The sequence below is a fragment of the Hevea brasiliensis genome, chromosome 5 (genome assembly GCF_030052815.1).
Source record: "Hevea brasiliensis isolate MT/VB/25A 57/8 chromosome 5, ASM3005281v1, whole genome shotgun sequence".
Taxonomy (NCBI): domain Eukaryota; kingdom Viridiplantae; phylum Streptophyta; class Magnoliopsida; order Malpighiales; family Euphorbiaceae; genus Hevea; species Hevea brasiliensis.
Window position 1 is genome coordinate 73,688,036 of NC_079497.1, and position 23,207 is coordinate 73,711,242.

Consider the following 23,207-nt stretch of genomic DNA (forward strand, 5'->3'; position numbering starts at 1 on the left):
TTAAGTGCAAATGAGGCCTGAAAATTGACCAATTGAGCAGCAGTTAGTGTTTAGGCCATAACTCACTCAAAACAGGTCCAATTGACCTGAAATTTTAACCATGAATAGTTAAGACCCATACCTACAAGTCTTATGAAGACACCAAAGCCCAGAAATGACCATAAGCAAGTCAAACAGCTTGCACAAGTTCGGGTCCAAAAACTGGCCGAACCAAAGTTGACCAAATTTGATCTAAAATGACCTAATTTGATGCCATTTGACCAGCAATAGTAAAATGACCATAACTTGGTCTACATAACTCAGAATGACCTAAAATTTTGCCCCGCATTCCATAAGACATAGATCTACAAGTTTGTAGTTTTGACCGAAACCCGAAAACTGAGGGAACTAGGTCGTCCAGCTAGGTCAAACTAGTATACCGGAATCCAGCAAGTTGCAATAAAATGCACTAAACAAGGAAATGAAATTGGTAACGTGTACCAACCCTAAAACACTATCGAATGTGACATATTAGTGACACTAAAACCAAATTTAGAACACATTGAGGGTCGGTATATTAGGTGATAAAGCAAATAATAGCTTTCAGTGAATTACTTATCAAGCATTATCGGTAGAGACAATTTAATTTAGTACTGAAACACTTCAAATTGTGTTTCTCAGTTAGTAAAGACTCAGGGAAAGGGAAGGAAACACTGAGTCCAGACCAGGAGACAGTCGTCAGAGGTTTGTGCACAACAACTATTTCTTTTGAATTTTTCAATTGAAATGAATTATGACTATTTGTACATTATTATTTTAAATTGTGGAAATGTATTTGAATGGATATTTATCGCTTGAAAAGCACTGTAAATGGTTTGAAATTGTGAGAAATTGTTTGAATGATATTGATGGATACTTATTGATTGAAAAGCATTGGAAATGGTTTGAAACCACAGCTATCCTGTATATTGATTGTATTCCTCGCTAGCTTGTCTAGTGGGACGAATTGAATTCCCTCTCTGGCTGAAGGGTTGAGGTGTGTGCCTGTTGAGGACGAATTGGATGAGTACTCATATTTTTGCTAGCTAGCTATGTTATTCCTCATTAGTCATTGACTTTTGGGACGAATTGAATACCTCATTAGCCATCGGCTTTTGGGACGAATTGAACTTTGGAACATGATTAAGCTGTGTGTCATTTATTGATATGTATTGTGAGATTGTGAAATGAATTTAAACTCTTATTGACATATACTGTCTTTTGAATTCAACCATGATCTGACTTACTAAAATTTATTGCGATATTAAGAAATGGAGTTTAAATTCTTGTTGACAATTACTGTCTTGAAATTAACTATGGTTTTAAGTATCCACTATTTATATGATTTATGAATTGTGATTTAAATTGTATTTGGTTAATGTTGTGCACCACTGAGACATTGTCTCGTGATAACTTTATTCTTTGTCGCGGTAGACAGACAGAGGCAGTGAACTAAGGTCGCTAGTACCTCCAGTGAGAGATTACCGAGTATAATAAGTATACCACATTTTGTATTTGTACTGTAATGTATGACCACTGTATGTACATATTGTTTTTGGTTTTGAGCAGTTGTAAATTAAAATTGTACATTGAAGTTGTAAGATAAATTATGAGTTATTTCGACTTGTAAAGATTGTATTATATTTCTTTTATCTCAGTCTTTGAAAAATCACTGTGGATTTGAGTTGATAAATATGTTGAAGTTGAGATTTGAAAAAAGTATTGAAGTGCTTTTACAGTTTTTACAAGAACTGCTTTATCCAAAATACAGATGGCACCCACCAAAATTTTTACTGAAATTCCAAATAATTCAAATGTGTTAGTTCTATCACTTGATTCAAAAGGTTTTTAACACTGTAAATAGTGCTCACCATGTAAAAAAGTAAGCAAAGTTTTAAAATCCCTTGTAGTGTATTTAATGGGTTATCGTGAACGGAGTTGGTAATTCATTAGGTATACTACGGGATCATGTTATGCCTTACAGAGGGGTAGGGTGTGACAATTTGACACCCCGAGTTGTCTTTTGACCTATATGTCCATTAAAAATAAATGATATTACACTTGAAAAATGTCATAAAAAATTAAAATGGTGGTACATAATCTAAATAGCAAAAGATAGGAGGAAAATGTGGGAAATTGGAGATTTTGGAATAAATAATTATTAACCTACATTAGTGCTCCACTAACTTATCACATTTGACACATAACCAAGCTTGGGACAGCCACCTCCATTAACAGCCTTCTTCCTCATCTTTTCTTCTTCATTGTCGAACCAATTCTCCCAAGCTCCCATCCATGGCCATCCACCGTGCAAGGGCAAAACCACCATCATCAAGCCATCAATCCTTTTAGGTTTCTTCACTAAAGTTGTTCTATATAACTTGGGCAGCAATGAGGGAGCAAGAAAGTTAAGTTTTTATGAGGTTTTGAAGAACTTCAAAAGTGGTAAGTGAGTGTTTTCAATTCTTTTGGGATGAATTAAACTTTGAAACATGATTAAGCTGTGTGTGTGATTTATTGATATTTATTGTGATATTGTGAAATGGAGTTTAAATTCTTTATGACATTCACTGTCTTTGAATTTAAATATGGTTTTAAGTATCCACTATTTATATGACTTATGATTTATGATTTAAAGTTGTATTTTGTTAATGTTGTGCACCATTGAGACATTGGCTCAGCGATAGCTTTTCATTACTATCGCAGGTAGACAGACTGACAGGGCAGCAGATTAGGTTGCTAGTACTACATTGAGAGTTCATTGGGTATATTGAGTATACCATATTTTGCATTTTGTATTGTAATGTATGTCCACTATATGTATATATTGTTCTTGGTTTTGAGCAGTTGTAAATTAAAATTGTACATTGAAGTTGTAAACTAAATTTATAAATTATTTTGGCTTGTAAATATTGTAATATATTTCTTTTATCTCAGTTTTGAAAACACTGGAAAAATTATTGTGGATTTGAGTTGTCAAATGTTGAGAAACTTATTGTGTTGATTGGAGTTTGGGGATTGAACAAAATATTGGAAGTGCTTTTTGCAGGTTTTTGAAGAACTGTTTTATTCAAAATACAGATGGCACTCTGCCAAAATTTTTACAGAAATGATTGATTCTTCAAATGTGTTATCTGGTTTCACTTCAGTTTTAAAAAAATTTTAGCACCTGTAAATAGTGCTCATCACTGTAAAAAGAAAAAAGGTAAGAAAAGGTTTAAAATCCCTTGTAGTGTATTTAATGGGTTATCAGTAAACGAAGTTGGTAATTCATTAGGTATACTACGGGATCATGTAATGCCTTATGGAGGGATAGGGTGTGACATGTTTAAGTCGTATCGGAGCTAGTTTTTAAATTCTGTTTTCACCTGTAATTTGAATATTCTTTCTTCATAGTACAACTGCTCAATGTCATTGTTTAATACATACAGTACATTACATTATAAATATGCACTAACAGGAGGAAATCTCCTTGTGTTATTTGTTTAGGAGGTCTAAGATCCTCAAATTGACTATGGAAGAGGGTGATCGTTCAGTCGATCAATCGATAGAGGCTGAGGTACAAGGGGAAGCCCTAACCCTTCACAATGTGAGCAGATCAGCTGCACCAGCCCCCTCAATACCGCAGTTTCTTGCTCAGTTCGTTCAGCAGATGTCTACAATGTTTCAACAGATGGCTGGAAATATGCCTACTCAAGTCCCACTACAGACACCAGTGGTACAACCACAGTCTTCAGCTAGGCAGTATGACAAATTGATGAAATATGGGGCTACAGAGTTCAAGGGGACAGTAGATCCTCTAGAGGTAGAACAGTGGTTAAAGAGAAAGAATAGGGTGTTCAAGAAGCTACATTGTACAGAGGAGCTCAGATTTGAATATTCAATGTCTCTGCTACAGGGGGATGCATATGACTGGTAGAACCTTCAGTGCTAACATGGAATGATTTTCTACGGGAGTTCAGACAAAAATATGTCCCTGATGCTTATGTGGACCAGAAGCTGCAACAGTTCCTAAGTCTGAAATAGGGGAGTAGTTCGGTGGCTGAATATGAAAGGGAATTTTTCCGCCTGAGCCATTATGCAGTAAGTTTACTTTCTACCAGTAGGGAGAGATGTAAGAGGTTTGCAACCGACTTGAAGCCCAGTATCAGATTACAAGTGGTTGGATTCAAACATAACAATTTCTCTAAGCTTATTTCTCAAGCACTAGAGTTAGAAAGAATTGAATCTGAAGTGGCCCTTGAAAAAAAAAATCAGAGAAGATAGCAAAAGAGGAAAAGTCAGTAGAACAGACTTCCAGTGGTCCTACTGGAAAGAGGAAGAACCATGGAGGACACAGCATGTCACACCCTACCCCCACATGGGCATAACATGATCCGTAGTATACCTAATGAATTACCAACCGTCTCACGATAACCCATTAAATACACTACAAGGGATTTTAAAACCTTTCTTACTTCTTTTTATAGTGGTGAGCACTATTTACAGGTGTTAAAAACCTTTTTGAACTGAAGTGAAATAGCTAACACATTTGGACTATTAATAATTTCTGTAAAAATTTTGGCAGAGTGCCATCTGTATTTTGGACAAAATAGTTCTTCAAAAACCTGTAAAAGCACTTCAATTGTCACACCCTACCCCTCTGCAAGGCATAACATGATCCCGTAGTATACCTAATGAATTACCAACTCCGCCTACTAATAACCCATTAAATACACTACAAGGGATTTTAAAAACTTTTCTTACTTCTTTTACAATGGTGAGCACTATTTACAGGTGTTAAAAACCTTTTTGAATTGAAGTGATAGAACTAACATATTTGAATTATTTGGAATTTTTGTAAAAATTTTGGCAGAGTGCCATCTGTATTTTGGATAAAACAGTTCTTCAAAAACCTATAAAAAGCACTTCAATATATATTTCCAAATCTCAACTCCAACATGTTTCTCAACACAACATATTTCTCAACTCAAAACCATAGTAATTTTTTAAAGACTGAGATACGAGAAATATAATACAATTTTTACAAGCCAAAATAACTCATAATTATTTTACAACTTCAATGTACAATTTGAATTTACAACTGCTCAAAACCAAAAACAATATATACATACAGTGGTCATACATTACAGTACAAAATGCAAAATGTGGTATACTCGTTATACGAAAATCTCTCATTGGATGTACTAGCGACCTAGTCTGCTTACTGTCTGCTTGTCTACTGCGACAATAATAAAAGCTATCAACGAGACAATGTCTCTGCAGTACAACAATAACCAAATACAACTTTAAATCACAATTCAGAAATCATATAAATAGTGGATACTTAAAACCATAGTTAATTCCAAGACGAGAATTGTCAACAAGAATTTAAACTCCATTTCTCAATATCACAATAAATTTCAATAAGTCAGATCATGGTTGAATTCAAAAGACAGTATATGTTAATAAGAGTTTAAATTCATTTCACAATCTCGCAATACATATCAATAAATCACACACACAGCTTAATCATGTTCCAAAGTTCAATTCGTCCCAAAAGCCGATGGCTAATGAGGTATCCAATTCGTCCCAAAAGTCGATGACTAATGAGGAATAACATAGCTAGCTAGCAAAAATATGAGTACTCATTCTATTCATCCTCAATAGGCACACACCTCAACACTTCAGCCAGAGAGGGAATTCAATTTATCCCACTAGACAAGCCAGCAAGGAATACAATCAATATACATGATAGCTGTGGTTTCAAACCATTTATAGTGCTTTTCAATCAATAAGTATCCATCAAATATCATTCAAACAATTTTTCACAGTTTCACAATTTAAAACAATAATATGCAAATAGTCATAATTTATTTCAATTGAAAATAATTCAAAAGAAATAGCTGTTGTGCACAAACCTCTGATAACTGTCTCCTGGTCTGGACTCAGTGTTTCCTTCCCTTTCCCTGAGTCTTTACTAACTGAGAAACACAATTTGAAGTGTTTCAGTACTAAATTAAACTGTCTCTATCGATAATGCTTGATAAGTAATTCACTGAAAGCTATTATTTGCTTAATCAACCTAATATATTGACCCTCGATGCATTCTAGGTAAATTAGGTTTTAGTGTTACTAATATGTTACATTCGATAGTCTTTTAGGGTTGGCACATGTTACCAATTTAATTTCCTTGTTTAGTGCATTTTATTGCAACTTGCTGGATTGCGGGATACTAGTTTGACCTAGCCGGACGAACTAGTTCCCTCAGTTTTTGGGTTTCGGTCAAAACTACAAACTTGTAGATCTATCTCTTATGGAACGTGGGGCAAAATTTCAGGTCATTCTGAGTTATGTAGATCAAGTTATGGTCATTTTACTATTGCTGGTCAAATGGCATCAAATTTGGTCATTTTAGGTCAATTTTGGTCAACTTTGATTCGACCAGTTTTTGGACCCGAAATTGTTCAAGCTGTTTGACTTTCTTATGGTCATTTATAGGCTTTGGTGTATTCATAAGACTTGTAGATATGGGTCTTAGCTATTCATGGTTAAAATTTCAGGTCAATTGGACCTGTTTTGAGTGAGTTATGGCCTAAACACTAACTGCTGCCCAAATGGTCAATTTTCAGGCCTCAATTGCACTTAATCCGGATTTGGTCATTTTTCAAGCTACCTTGCAAGCAGAATTTTGGTATGCTTCCTTCATGAAAGCTGGCACATTTTGTGCCTAGTTTCACCTCCAATTGGTCTCATACCAATTGGAGCCACACACTTAAAGTTATAGGCCTAAAACTCAGCCTTATTGAAATTCTTGCATACACATCAAGCACCACTTTTAACACTCACCAACTTAACATTCAAGCCAATTCTGGTTGTACCATGACCTAAACATAATTCACAACACATTATAGGTCATTTTGGTAGCTTACAATTACATTCTGTAACACCCTCATCGTAGCAACCGTGCATTCTCTTCATTCGTGGCCGTGTCGATTGCAGGCCTAGAACGTCCAAAAATATTTAAACTAAAGTCGGGAACCATAATTAACTCAAATATTAATAAGAAAAATTTAGTAAAAATTTTAGAAATAAAATACAACCAAGTTAAGCAATGGTGCCCAAGCGATGGGTAACGGAGGAAGTTGCGGTTCAACGAGGAGCCCTAGACACAGGAAAAATTCATAAAATAATTATTGGGACTCAGAGAAGGGTCATTGAGGTTCCTATGGCATTAGAATGCCAAAAAAATATTTAGAAAAATTTTTCAATCGGTACAGACAATTTTGACCCGTTAAGTCAAACAGAAGGCATTTTGGTCATTTCGCCTTCAGAGGTGATTTTTGGCCGACTTGTCCAGTTGAGTAAATAATTATTATAACATAAAATATGAATTAATATTGATGAAAAATTAATTTGAAGCTAGTAGAAAAGAAAATAAAAGAAAAATACAAGAAAATGCCCATTTATGACATATGATGATGTCATTTACTTTCTCCCAACCAATCACCATTCAACAAGCTTTCTTAAATCACTTAAAAGAGACAAATGGACCTAAAAATTCTGCTCTTCTTCTTCTTCTTCCTTCAATATGTGACCTCTCTTCCATAGCTAAGTATATTCAAGCTTTTCAAAGCTTGATTCACCCATTTCTACCCAACAAAATCATAACCTAGCTTCATAAAAAATTAACCTAGCAACTTGAGCAACCTCTAGGCAGCCAAAAGAAGAAGAAAGAAGGAGTTTGGGTAGCTTGAAAAATCTGCCACCTAAAGGTTAGTGCACCTATTTACTTAAAACTCTTATATTCCATGATAGTGACTTGAATTGAGTGAAGATTTGTAACTTAAATGAACAAAAATTATGTGTATACATACCGTGGATTTCGGTAGCCCTATTGAAGGAACAATAATGGAGTGTTTTGATGGACTTAAAGTGGATTAGAGATTATGTTTAAACCATGTATGCATGTGGATAGTGAATGAGATAGTTAATTGAAGCATGTTGTGAAAACTCATATGGAAATTAGGGTTTTGAGAAGTGAAAATTTGGCTTGGCTTAGGAAATTGTTAGAGAACATTTTAAGGGTCAATTAGTGACCATTTTAGGTAAGTTGACCATAATTTGGACTGAAATGTAGCATGGCAAAGTGAATGAGTATGCTGCCTAGGGACAGCAGCAGGGTGACTGAAATTTCAGTCCACTTACACAGCCATAACTTTGGCTGTGTAGGTCCAATTGGTGTTTGGCCAATTGAACATGAAACTAGGCTTATAATGGCACATTTTTGATGAAGAAACCATGCCCAAAAGACCAAAGCAAGAGGACCAAAAGTTGGCCCCAATCCGGATACCCTGCAACAGCACCTACAGAAATGACCAAATGAACAGTAACTGTTCATTTGGCCATAACTCACTGTAGATATGGTCAATTGACCTGAAATTTTTACAGAAACAAGTTAAGACCTATACAAACAACTTTCATGAAGAAACATACCCCAAATTAGGACCAGAACCTAACCCAAATGGCAGTCACAGTCACTGTTCATGGTACTGTAGATTTGGTAATTTCTGTAGAATGGAAATCCGGCCAGCTGTGGTTTTTGGACCATATCTAGAGCTACAAAACTCCAAATGGAGTGATTCAAAAAAGGAAATTCTACTAGACAAAATAAGGAACAACTTTCATGTTTACCATTTCCTCAAATTCCCACTGCAACAGTGCTTAATGGAACAGTAAAATTAGGCTTCAAAAATTGAAAATTCTGCCCTCTTTGTTTTAAGTTTAGAAATGGTATGGGTGCTCAATTCCAACAAGTTTTAAATGTAAAATGTGGTACATGGGGAGTGTTAAAACCAATGTACCTATTTTCTATCCAAAAGTCAACATTTTTGTTAACCAATGAGGTGAATAGTGAAACCAAAACTTGAAATATAAAATGTACTTACATGAATAAATTGTTGAATGAATAAATGTGATAAAAGTGTAATTTGTGATTTAGGTTCCCATCAAGAGAGAAAGGTTAGCCCAGTTTCCACTCTAAAATTGTCCAATGGAATAGTAAACTTAGGTAGTAAAAACTGAAAATTTAGAAATGCATCTAGGGGACTTTAAATTGCAATTGGCAATTAATACTAGCAAATGTAAAACTCAAAATGTGGGATCTTGGGGTAATTAGAATTAATATATCCATTAAGTATAAAAAAGTCAACATTTTGGTTGACTAGTAAGGTGAATAGTAATCAAAATGATTAGTAAATTAAGATGAAGACCTAGAACCAATTCTAAGCTTAAATGCTTAGAATTGTATGACAAATGTGGACTATGCATCTTAGTCAAAATTGTTAAAAGGAAATTAAGAACATAAATTTGAAATCCATGAAATTTTCATGGATTACTTGAAACATGATAAATAAGTCACCTAATTGATCAATATGAATAACATAATGAATGAATAAATGAACCATATTAATGTATGAATGAGACATTAGTTCTCATTATTGTAGAGAAGAGAAGTATTTTGAGTACAATGGTATAAAAGGATAATTGATGTAAATTGTGATCCTATAAATGATCAAATGAATGTATGAACTATAATTGAAATTTATCATGAAATAATGATGATATAAAACACAATATATTAATATTTAATGATATTATGTGCCCTTGTATTGCCTAGACATGTGTGTCAGATTGGATAGTTTGGCATGCCAATAGGGTATTGTTTTAGCGATCTGCGAAGGCTTTATGCTGTATTCATGGCTTTGTGCCGTATTCATGGCTTTATGCCGTATTCATGGCTTTATGCCAACATTCATGGCTTTTATGCCCGATTATGTGTTATCATGGCTTTTAGCCATACCGACATACGTGGTTGACGTTCGCGTCCCATGGTATGGTATGACGGCGAGGCACCGGTGTCGGTTAACGACTCCGTTATCGATTTAGTCACCACTGTCATAGGTTACTTGGGCAGTGAAATTTATTGAGATAAGTTAAGAATATTAGCAATTAAAAATATTAGAAATTAAATAAAATAATTGAGTAAGATGACCTAAAATAAATTAGGATAGTTATTTATTAGAAAGAATCGAAATGAACTGCACAGATATCAAAATTTACTTATTATAAAATAATCTGAGACAACCTAGCAAGTATAGAGAAAATGCTAAAAGATTAGCAAAGATAATTATAACATAAATAAATATTGCAAATGTGCTTATATAACAATATAAGCATAAATTTATTATTTTCAAATCATTTTTCTTTGTACATTATCACTGTGAATTTCGGAATTAAACGCTTCCAAAGCGAAACAAATGAGAAGAAAAGATAATTAATATTAGACACATTGTATTAAATTAAATTGATTCTTAAATATTCAAATTATGCTTCGTTCTTTCTTTCTTTATTTGTATATTTTATTTTCTTGTTCTATTATTGCACCACTAAGCAGCAATGCTTAGCGCGATGGATTTGTTTCCTCGCGCAGGTACTTTGACTAAGATTTTGGGAGTCCAGATCTGCAGAAGTGGCTAGAGTATTCAAGGTTGTCACCTCCTCAGCAATGCATGTAGATAGGGCCCATATAGATCATATTTTGTATTTAGTATAAAATGCTAGATATTGTATTATAATGTAGATTATGAGCAGGTAATTAATAGAAATGTAATGTAATTTAATAAATTAGCTTTTTCATATGTAATTAATTTATATATCATGTAAATTATGAAATTATATAAATTTAAGAAATTTGAAAATTTTATTTATGTCATTTGAGTATGAATGAGATTGTATGGATTCGAAGACAGATTTGAAATATATAGATAATGCATGGAAATGAGTATGAAATTGAGATATATGAATGAGATGTGAATTATGAGATGGTTATGAAAATAATTGATGAGATTTTATTTGTAAAATATTATTGAAACTTTCAAACAGGTCAATAGTAAAATATGTCAACTGGTAATAAAATAGGGGAAACTCCGCTGGTTTCTCCGTCGAAAAATAATTAATATTAAAATATATCGAGATTAAAATATGAAAGGAATAAAGTAAGATAAGATAGGGTGCTCCGGCACCGATTGTAGCACGCCTTGCTCGGCTACACTGTAGACGGGTGAGGGGTGTTACACATTCAATGTGCACCAACAAGTGCAGAATTTGCCCAACTCAATTTACAACAATTTAACTCCATAACCAAGCTCATTCACATGTCCAACCTTCACACCACTATACATACATTCAAACTGCCATAACAACCAACACATTTTAACATCATTATTCCATAAACCAAGCATGAATTCCAGCATTCTTCAAGGGTTAGCAATGTAACATCCTCACTTTAGCTAGTCCGTACAGTCTACTGTTTCGGTGACCAGTGTTGGTCCGGACAGCTAGAACGTTCAGAAAAATATTTAAAATAAAGTCAGGAACCATAATTAACTCAAATATTAATAAGAAAAATTTAGGAAAAATTTTTGAAATAAAATACAACCAAGTTAAACGAGCCGGTGCCCAAGCGATGGGTAACCAGAGGGAAGTTGCGGTTCTCGCAACGAGGAGCCCTAGACCCAGGAAAAAATTTATAAAATAATTTTTGGGACTCCAGAGAAGGGTCATTGAGGTTCCTGTGGCATTAGAATGCCAAGAAAATATTTAGAAAAATTTTTCAATCGGTACAGACAATTTTGACCCGTTAAGCCAAACGGAGGGCATTTTGGTCATTTCGCCTTCAGAGACGATTTTTAGCCGACTTGTCCAGTTAAGTAAATAATTATTATGACAAAAAATGTGAATAAACATTACTAAAAATTAAATTGAAAATGAGTAGAGATGAAAAGAAAAGAAAATGAAAGAAAATACCTAATAATGACATCATATGATGTCATTAAAAACCTATCCACCAATCACAATTTGTTAAACTCATTAAAAGAGATAAAAGTGACCAAAAATTTGAAAAAACAATCTGCATCTTCAACCTTTGGGCAGCCTAAAAAACGTTGAGAGAGAGAGAGAGAAGAGGTTCCACCATTAAAGCTCCCTTAAGCTTCATTTCCCACTTCAAACCACCTCAAAACCTTGTCCTCCCTTCACTAAAAATTTCCCTTACCACTAGAGCAAGACTTGGGCAGCAATTAGAAGAAGAGAAAGTGAGGTGTGAACAAGCTTAGAAAATCACCAAAGAGGTTAGTGCCATAACCTTTGCTTTTACATCTTTCTAATCATGAATTTGAGCTAAGTTAAGTTAAAAATTTGACAAAAATTGAATTAATGAAGCATGGTTATATTCCATGAAGTTTTGGCAGCCTTGACATGAGTTAGGGTTAGGAGAAATCTTTGGTTTAAAGTGACATATTGCTGCCCCTCTTATAAATTATATGATTAGTATAGCAAATTAGGAGTGGGATGCATGAATTGGAGGCTTGGTCAATTAGGGTTAGGGTTTTGGAGAGAAACTTGGACCTTGTTTAGGTAATGGTGAATGAACATTTTAATGGCCAATTAGTGACCATTTGAGGCAAGTTAATCATAATTTTAAGTGAGCTAATGCATGGCAAAGTGAAATGTGCAGGCTGCCTAGAGACAGCAGCAATGAGGCTGTGATTCCAGCCCACTTAGACAGCCATAACTTTGGCTGTGTAGGTTCAATTGGTGTTTGGCTAATTGGACATGAAACTAGACTTATAATGGCACATTTTTTCTGAAGAAACCATGCCCAAAAGACCAAAGCAAGAGGACCAAAAGTTGGCCCCAATCGGGATACCCTGCAAACTGATTCTGCAGAATGACCAACTGTTCATTTGGCCATAACTCACTGCAGATATGGTCAATTGACCTGAAATTTTTACAGCAACAAGTTAAGACATAGAAAAACAACTTTCATGAAAAAACCTACCCCAAATTATGACCAGAACCTATCCAACAAGGCAGTGGCAGTCACTGTTCATGGTACTGTAGATTTGGTAAATTCTGCAGAATTGAAATCCGGCCAGCTGTGGTTTTTGGACCATATCTGGAGCTACAAAACTCCAAATGGAGTGATTCAAAAAAGGAAATTCAACTAGACAAAATAAGAAACAACTTTCATGTTTACCATTTCCTCAAATTCCCACTACAACAGGACCCAATGGAACAGTAAATTTGGGTTACAAAAACTGAAAATTCTGCCCTCTTGGTTTTAGATTTGGAAATGGATTTTGTGGTTAATTCCAACAAGTTTTAAATGTAAAATGTGGTACATTTGGAGTGCTAAAACCAATATACCTATTTTCTATCCAAAAGTCAACATTTTTGTTGACCAATGAGGTGAATAGCGACACCAAAACTTGAAATTCAAAATTTGAAATTAGAAATGCATCTAGGGGACTTTAAATTGCAATTGGCAATTAATACTAGCAAATGTAAAACTCAAAATGTGGGATCTTGGTGTAATTAGAATTAATATATCCACTAAGTATGAAAAAGTCAACATTTTGGTTGACTAGTAAGGTGATAGTAATCAAAATGATTAGTAAATTAAGATGAAAACCTAGAACCAATTCTAAGCTTAAATGCTTAGAATTGTATGACAAATGTAGACTATGCATCCTAGTCAAAATTGTTAAAAAGAAATTAAGGCCATAAATTAGAAATCCATGAAATATTCATGGATTACTTGAAACATGAAAAATAAGTCACCTAATTGATGTAAATAGATAGTTAGGGCTTATATGCCCATCACAAATGAAATTCATAAAATATTAATAACTCAACTTGAAATAGAAAATTTGTAATTACATAAGTAGATTCTTGAATGTATAAATGAGAAAAGGGAAAATGTTCTGAATACAATGGTACGTGTGAACCATTGTTTAGAATTGTGATCAATATGAATAACATAATGAATGAATAAATGAACCATATTAATGTATGAATGAGACATTAGTTCTCATTATTGTAGAGAAGAGAAGTATTTTGAGTACAATGGTATAAAAGGATAATTGATGTGAATTGTGATCATATAAATGATCAAATGAATGTATGAATTATAATTGAAATTTATCATGAAATAATGAAGTCATAAAATACAATATATTAATATTTAATGATATTATGTGCCCTTGTATTGCCTAGACATGTGTGTCAGATTGGATAGTTTGGCATGCCAATAGGGTATTGTTTTAGCAGTAATGAGAAAGGCTTTATGACTGTATTCATGGCTTTATGCCCGTATTCATGGCTTTATGCCCACATTCATGGCTTTATGCCTGTATTCATGGCTTTTATGCCCGATTATGTGTTATCATGGCTTTTTAGCCATACTGACTGCATACGTGGTTGACGTTCTGCGTCCCATGGTATAATGACGAGGCACGCGGTGTCGGTGCCAACGACCGTTATCAAGTTTAGCTTGACTGTCATAGGTTACTTGGGCAGTGAAATTTATTGAAATAAGTTAAGAATATTAGTAATAAAAAAAAATATTAGAAATTAAATAAATGAGTAAGATGACCTAAAATAAATTAGAATAGTTATTTATTAGAAAGAATCGAAATGAACTAGACCGGTATCAAAATTTACTTATTACGAAACAATCTGAGACAACCTAGAAAGTATTGAGAAAATGCTAAAAGATTAGCAAAGAAAATTATAACATACATAAATATTGCAAATGTGACTTACATGATAATATAAGCATAAATTTATCATTTTTATATCATTTTTCTTTATATATTATTACTATACATTGGCGAAATAAACACTTCCAAAGAAGACAAAATTACGATAAACATATTAAATTTTAGAATCGCATGTGAAGTATAAATAAATCTTAATTATTTAAATTATGTTTTATTTCTATCTTTATTTGTATATTATTTCCTTGTTATATTATTGCACCACTAAGCAGCAATGCTTAGCGCGATGGAATTGTTTCCTTGCGCAGTCTTGAGATTAGAACCCAATGGATGTTTGGTAGGAATTTTGGGAGTTCGATCTGCGAAGTGTTTGAAGTATTCAAAGCTTGTCACCTCCTCGAATGCATGTAGATAGGGCCCATATAGATCATATTTTGTATTTAGTATAAAATGATAGATATTGTATTATAATGTAGATTATGAGCAGGTAATTAATAGAAATGTAATGTAATTTAATAAATTAGCTTTTTCATATGTAATTAATTTATATATCATGTAAATTATGAAATTATGTAAATTAAAGAAATTTGAAAATTATACTTATGTGATTGGAGCATGAATGAGATTGTATGGATTCAAGATGATTTGAAATATATAGATAATGCATGGAAATGAATATGAAATTGAGATATATGAATGAGATGTGAATTATGAGATGGTTATGAAAATAATTGATGAGATTTTATTTGTAAAATATTATTGAAACTTTTAAACAGGTAAATAGTAAAATATGTCAACTGGTAATAAAATAGGAAACTCCATTTGGTTTCTCCGTCGAAAATTTATTAATATTAAAATATATCTAGATCTAAATATGAAAGGTTTAAAGTAAGATAAGATAGGGTGCTCAGACAGAATGTAGCACACTTTGCTCAACTGCTTGTAGTCGGGTGAGTGCTACAAACAAATGCCACAATAGTACACTTACATTCCATTACTTTCCAAGCTTTAAATTTCATTTTACATTTACATATACTAAGTATACATCACCTAAACAATTTCCTACACAATATACATTTAATCAATCATTTAATTCACCATTTACAAGCACAAATAACCTGCCTTCAAGGTATTTCCATGGCTGTCAAAATTACACATTCCCATTCAACATCAAACCTCAAAAATTTCTTCATAATTCAAACACCCATAACATGCTTACAAACTTTAACAAAGCAATATTCAAAAACTCAAACTTACCTATGGATGAGACTTCTTAAATCTTCACCAAAACTTCTTGAAATTGTTATCAAACTCTTCCTTGTGATGTGGGGATAAATTTTAATGAAGCAACCTAGGTGTTTGGAGGTGAAATGAAGAGGATGATGAAGCTTAAAGCAAAACGGCCATGGAGGATTTCAAGCTTCTCATTTCGGCATGGATGGTCTTCAAAGGTTGAAGATGATGTTTGTGACACCCCTTACCCGACTACAGTGTAGCCGAGCAAGTTATGCCACTCAGTGTGCCGAGCACTCTATTTTATCTTAATTCATTTTTATTCTACCTTTTGAATATAACTTGTGAAATATAATTTATTTAAGCCATTTATCGAAATTATAATTTATTTGAGGTTCCGAGAATTTTATAGAAAATCCGGCAAAGTACCGGCTAAAAATGGAGAAAACAGTTCTTTGGAACCTGTGAAAAACACTTCCTATGATCATATTCAATCATCTCATCACTCTCAAACTTCAATATCAAAATCTCAACATTTTTCACCATTCATTTCTCAATCATTCATCTCATGTGATATCATGTATAAATCACAGATAAATATTCACTTTTACATTCATTAATACGATTTTTCATTATTTACATGAACCTCAAAATACATTCCATAAGTTCAAATACATATGAGAAAATAGAAATTAGTTACAAAATGTCAAAATGAAACCTAGTGTCCTACTTCTGCACTGTGGATGGTGAGGTGACACGGACACTATGCAGAACTGTGAACTGCCTTACCGAATCTATGGTTTACTGGGCCCTCTGTCCAAATCTTCAGTACCTACGCGTTGCAAAAGCGACGCGCTAAGTATAAAGCTTAGTGGTGCCAATAATACAAGAAAATATAATATGCAAATAAAAATAATAATTTCCTTGCTATTGTGTTCATAAGAAATGAATAATTACTAACTTATTGTTTAGTCGAGGGCTAATCATGTTTTATGATATTAACTTCTTCATGCATTTCGTTAATTATTTTCTTCATGATCTTGAGCTTCTTTGTATTTTTGTAATCATTCCTGATACTTAATTTTCGTATTTCCTTTAATAATCAGTTCAATCACAGTTATACTTTTCCATGCCCAAGTAACCTATCTTTGGGCGATTGGGTGGATAGCGGGTCGTTAACTTTGGACACCGCGGTGCCTCGGGCCGTCATACCATGGGACGCAGAACGTCAACCATGTATGTAGTCAGTATGGCTAAAAAGCCATGATATCACATAATTGGGCATAAAAGCCATGAATACGGGCATAAAAGCCATGAATACAGGCATAAAGCCTTTCCTTTCGCAGTACTGCTAAAACAATACCCTATTGGCATGCCAAACAATCCAAACCAATCACATTAGGCCTACTAGGGCATTTTGCATTTTTAAGTTTCACAATTTTTGAATTTCAAGTTTTCATGTCACTATTCATTTCATTAGTCAACTAAAATGTTGACTTTTGCATAAACAATAGGTACATTGGTTTTAATACTCCCAACATACCACATTTTGTATTCAAAACTTGTTAGTTTTGGTCACTTTCTCAAAGCTTAGGTCATTTTGGCAAAATTGCCAATTTTTGGTTTTGGTGTCACTATTCACCTCATTAGTCAACCAAAATGTTGACTTTTGGATAGAAAGTAGGTGTATTGGTTTTAACACCCCAAACATACCACATTTTGTATTTAAAACTTGTTGGTATTGGTTGCCAATACCATTTCTAAGCTTAATGCTAATTGAACAAAATTTTCGGATTTGGTGCTTCATCTTTATTGTTCCATTTGATATTTCTACAGTGGGAATTTGAGGAAATGGTAAACATGAAAGTTGTTCCTTATTTTGTCTAGTTGAATTTCCTTTTTTGAATCACTCCATTTGGAGTTTTGTAGCTCAAGTTATGGCCAAAATAAATTTACTGTTCACGTGCACTGTTCATGCTGAGATTTTGGGTCTGGCAGATTTTTGGTCCAACTTTGGTCAGTAATTTGACCAAGTTAAGTTCATAATTTGGTCTAACTTTCTTCATATGAAATGTTCTAATATGCCTTAGGTTTCCATCGGTTCAAGAATCGCCTAAATCCGAGTTTTCTAGAGAGAGTTATAGCCATCCAAACATTATTGCTCAAATCAAAATCTGCAGAGTTGTAGGTTTGATAACTTAACTTTGCCCAATAATTTGAATGGGTTAATGGCATAATTTGGGGTGATATTCTTCATGAAAGTTGTTTGTCTATATCATATCTTGTTGCTGTAAACATTTCAGGTCAATTTGACCATTCTACAGTGAGTTATGGCCAAATGAACAGTTACTGTTCATTTGGTCATTTCTGCAGGTGCTGGTTGCAAGGTATCCGGATTGGGGCCAACTTTTGGTCCTCTTGCTTTGGTCTTTTGGGCATAGTTTCTTCAGCAAAAATGTGCCATTATAAGCCTAGTTTCATGTCCAATTGGCCAAACACCAATTGGACCAACACAGCCCAAGATATGGCCATCCAAGTGGATTGAAATTTCAGTCACTCTGCTGCTGTCCTAAGGCAGCCTACACATTCACTTTGCCATGCTACATTTCAGTCCAAATTGTGGTCAACATACCTAAAATGGTTACTAATTGAACATTAAAATGTTCTTTAACAATTTCCTAAGCCAAGTCAAATTTTCACTTCTCAAAACCCTAATTTCCATTATGAATTTTCACAACTTACCTTAATTAACTACTAGTTCATTATCCTTATATTTATACACTTTAAACATGGTTTCTAGTTCACTCCAAGTCCATCACAAACACTCAATCCTATTCCTTCCTTAGGGCAGCCGAAATCCATGGCATACATACCCAAAAGTTTCATTCATTTAATGCACAATTTCATACTCATTTTTAAGTCCTTAACATGGAATAAAAGAAGTATAAGTATAAATAGGCACTAACCTTTTTGAAACCAACCTTGAGCTTGTTATTCTTCAAGATTTCCCCTAGAATCATAATAATCATAATCAATTATAACTTCACTTTCCTAAATTAAATATCCAATAAAAATTCAACAGCATTTCCCCTTAAATTGGACTAAACTCCTATCACAAATCTTAAATCCACAACCACCCATTAATACCCAATCTGGCAGCTTGTGCATTCAATTTTATATATAATGATCTAACCGTTAGATAAATCCCAAATTTTAACCATATATTCTAGACATCCCTATACAATATCAGTAAAAATTTTAGCATCAAATAATCTCTATATCATGAGATATCAAAACATTCATTCAACCCTTCAAAATCTGAATTGTTGCAGAAATCAGTCTTACTCAGACAGCTCATGCAAAATAATTTATATCTCATAAACCACAAGTCTAAAATTCACCAAATTTTAACCCAGCATCCTCAACATCCCAAATATAATTTTTACCAAATTTCATAATTTTATAAGCATCCTAACTATTTATTTTTCTCAAATTTCAGTAGCCAAAATTCAGAATTCAACCTACAGACAGCCTGTGTTCAACAATATATTTCTCCAAATCCAACCGTTGAACAATCACCAAATTTTAACCATAACTTCCACACATACATACCTCAAACATATCCAAAAATCAGCCATAGATGTTGTGCCAAACTCACCTGGACGGAAGAGAGATATGCTGCCCTGCTGAACCCCTTTTTCTACTACTGTTCATCTCCTTCTCCTTCTTCCTTTCTTTCTTTCTTTTCCTTTTCTCTCTCTTTCTCTCTTATTCCAGCCCGTATGAAGAAGGAAACTGCTGGTTTCCTTTGTTTTTTTATCTCATTTTAAGTCATTTTTATCTCTTTTTATTGGTTTGTCAAATGGTGATTGGAGGGGGGGCTTTTAAATGACATCACCATATGTCATAATTAAGCATTTTCCTACATTTTCTTTTCTTCTTTTCTCTACTCATTTTCAATTCAATTTTTAGCAATATTTATTCATATTTTAGATCATTATAATTATTTACTTAACTGGACAAGTCAGCCAAAAATCACCTCTGAAGACGAAATGACCAAAATGCCCTCCGTTTGGCTTAACGGGTCAAAATTGTCTTTACCGATTGAAAAATTTTTCTAAATATTTTCTTGGCATTCTAATGCCATAGGAACTTCAATGATCCTTCTTTGGAGTCCCAAAAATTATTTTATGAATTTTTTCCTGGGTCTAGGGCTCCTCGTTGCGAGAACCGCAACTTCCCTCTGGGTTACCCATCGCTTGGGCACCGGCTCATTTGACTTGGTTGTATTTTATTTCTAAAATTTTTCCTAAATTTTTCTTATTAATATTTGAGTTAATTGTGGTTCTTGACTTTAGTTTAAATATTTTTCCAGACGTTCTAGCTGTCCGGACCGACACCGATCACCGGAACAGTAGAATGTAAGGAGTTGCTACCGAGAGGGTGTTACAACTCTTCCCCTCTAATTTAAATTTTGTCCTCGAAATTTACCCAATGTAAATAGCCAAGGAGCTAATACCTCTTTATTTCTTCACCTTTCCGTGTTATCCTACTTCACTTTCTCCTTAGTCTCAATCCTATCCTCAAACAGTTATGTACTCATCCTTTTTCATCTTATCTTAAATACAGTCTTCTTCTCATTTCCATTCACTATCTCATTGTCTCTTCACTCTCTTATTCCATACCTTAACCTAAAATAAACAGGAAATACAGATCTGCAATAGTGTCACCTCGACTCTTATGAATGCAATGCATGATATGCAATCTATCTAGGTCCAGAAACGCCTAAACCGTGCTCTGATACCACTAAATGTGACACCCGACTACAGGTGTGGCCAAGCAAGTTATGCCACTCAGTGTGCCGAGCACTCTATTTTATCTTAATTCATTTTTATTCTTCCTTTTGAATATAACTTGTGAAATATAATTTATTTAAGCCATTTATCGAAATTATAATTTATTTGAGGTTCCGAGAATTTTATAGAAAATCCGGCAAAGTATCGGCTAAAAATGGAGAAAACAGTTCTTCGGAACCTGTGAAAAACACTTCCTATGATCATATTCAATCATCTCATCACTCTCAAACTTCAATATCAAAATCTCAACATTTTTCACCATTCATTTCTCAATCATTCATCTCATGTGATATCATGTATAAATCACAGATAAACATTCACTTTTACATTCATTAATACGATTTTTCATTATTTACATGAACCTCAAAATACATTCCATAAGTTCAAATACATATGAGAAAATAGAAATTAGTTACATAATGTTAAAATGAAACCTAGTGTCCTACTTCTGCACTGTGGATGGTGAGGTGACACGGACACTATGCAGAACTGTGAACTGCCTTACCGAATCTGTGGTCTACTGGGCCCTCTGTCCAAATCTTCAATACCTACGCGTTGCAAAAGCGACGCGCTAAGCATAAAGCTTAGTGGTGCCAATAATACAAGAAAATATAATATGCAAACAAAAATAATAATTTCCTTGCTATTGTGTTCATAAGAAATGAATAATTACTAACTTATTGTTTAGTCGAAGGCTAATCATGTTTTATGATATTAACTTCTTCATGCATTTCGTTAATTATTTTCTTCATGATCTTGAGCTTCTTTGTATTTTTGTAATCATTCCTGATACTTAATTTTCGTATTTCCTTTAATAATCAGTTCAATCACAGTTATACTTTTCCATGCCCAAGTAACCTATCTTTGGGCGATTGGATCGATAACGGTCGTTGGCACTGGACACCGCGGTGCCTCGGGCCGTCATACCATGGGACACAGAACGTCAACCATGTATGCAGTCAGTATGGCTAAAAAGCCATGATATCACATAATTGGGCATAAAAGCCATGAATACGGGCATAAAAGCCATGAATACGGGCATAAAGCCATGAATACAGGCATAAAGCCTTTCTTTTCGCAGTACTGCTAAAACAATACCCTATTGGCATGCCAAACAATCCAAACCAATCACATTAGGCCTACTAGGGTATTTTGCATTTTTAAGTTTCACAATTTTTGAATTTCAAGTTTTCATGTCACTATTCATTTCATTAGTCAACTAAAATGTTGACTTTTGCATAAACAATAGGTATATTGGTTTTAATACTCCCAACATACCACATTTTGTATTCAAAACTTGTTAGTTTTGGTCACTTTCTCAAAGCTTAGGTCATTTTGGCAAAATTGCCAATTTTTGGTTTTGGTGTCACTATTCACCTCATTAGTCAACAAAAATGTTGACTTTTGGATAGAGAATAGGTGTATTGGTTTTAACACCCCAAACATACCACATTTTGTATTTAAAACTTGTTGGTATTGGTTGCCAATACCATTTCTAAGCTTAATGCTAATTGAACAAAATTTTCGGATTTAGTGCTTCATCTTTATTGTTCTATTTGATATTTCTACAGTGGGAATTTGAGGAAATGGTAAACATGAAAGTTGTTCCTTATTTTGTCTAGTTGAATTTCCTTTTTTGAATCACTCCATTTGGAGTTTTGTAGCTCAAGTTATGGCCAAAATAAGTTTACTGTTCACGTGCACTGTTCATGCTGAGATTTTGGGTCTGGCAGATTTTTGGTCCAACTTTCATCAGTAATTTGACCAAGTTAAGTTCATAATTTGGTCTAACTTTCTTCATATGAAATGTTCTACTATGCCTTAGGTTTCCATCGGTTCAAGAATCGCCTAAATCCGAGTTTTCTAGAGAGAGTTATAGCCATCCAAATATTACTGCTCAAATCAAAATCTGCAGAGTTGCAGGTTTGATAACTTAACTTTGCCCAATACTTTGAATGGGTTAATGGCATAATTTGGGGTGATGTTCTTCATGAAAGTTGTTTGTCTATATCATATCTTGTTGCTGTAAAACTTTCAGGTCAATTTGACCATTCTACAGTGAGTTATGGACAAATGAACAGTTACTGTTCATTTGGTCATTTCTGCAGGTGCTGGTTGCAGGGTATCCGGATTGGGGCCAACTTTTGGTCCTCTTGCTTTGGACTTTTGGGCATGGTTTCTTCAGAAAAAATGTGCCATTATAAGCCTAGTTTCATGTCCAATTGGCCAAACACCAATTGGACCAACACAGCCCAAGATATGGCAGTCCAAGTGGACTGAAATTTCAGTCACTCTGCTGCTGTCCTAAGGCAGCCTACACATTCACTTTGCCATGCTACATTTCAGTCCAAATTGTGGTCAACATACCTAAAATGGTCACTAATTGACCATTAAAATGTTCTTTAACAATTTCCTAAGCCAAGTCAAATTTTCACTTCTCAAAACCCTAATTTCCATTATGAATTTTCACAACTTACCTTAATTAACTACTAGTTCATTA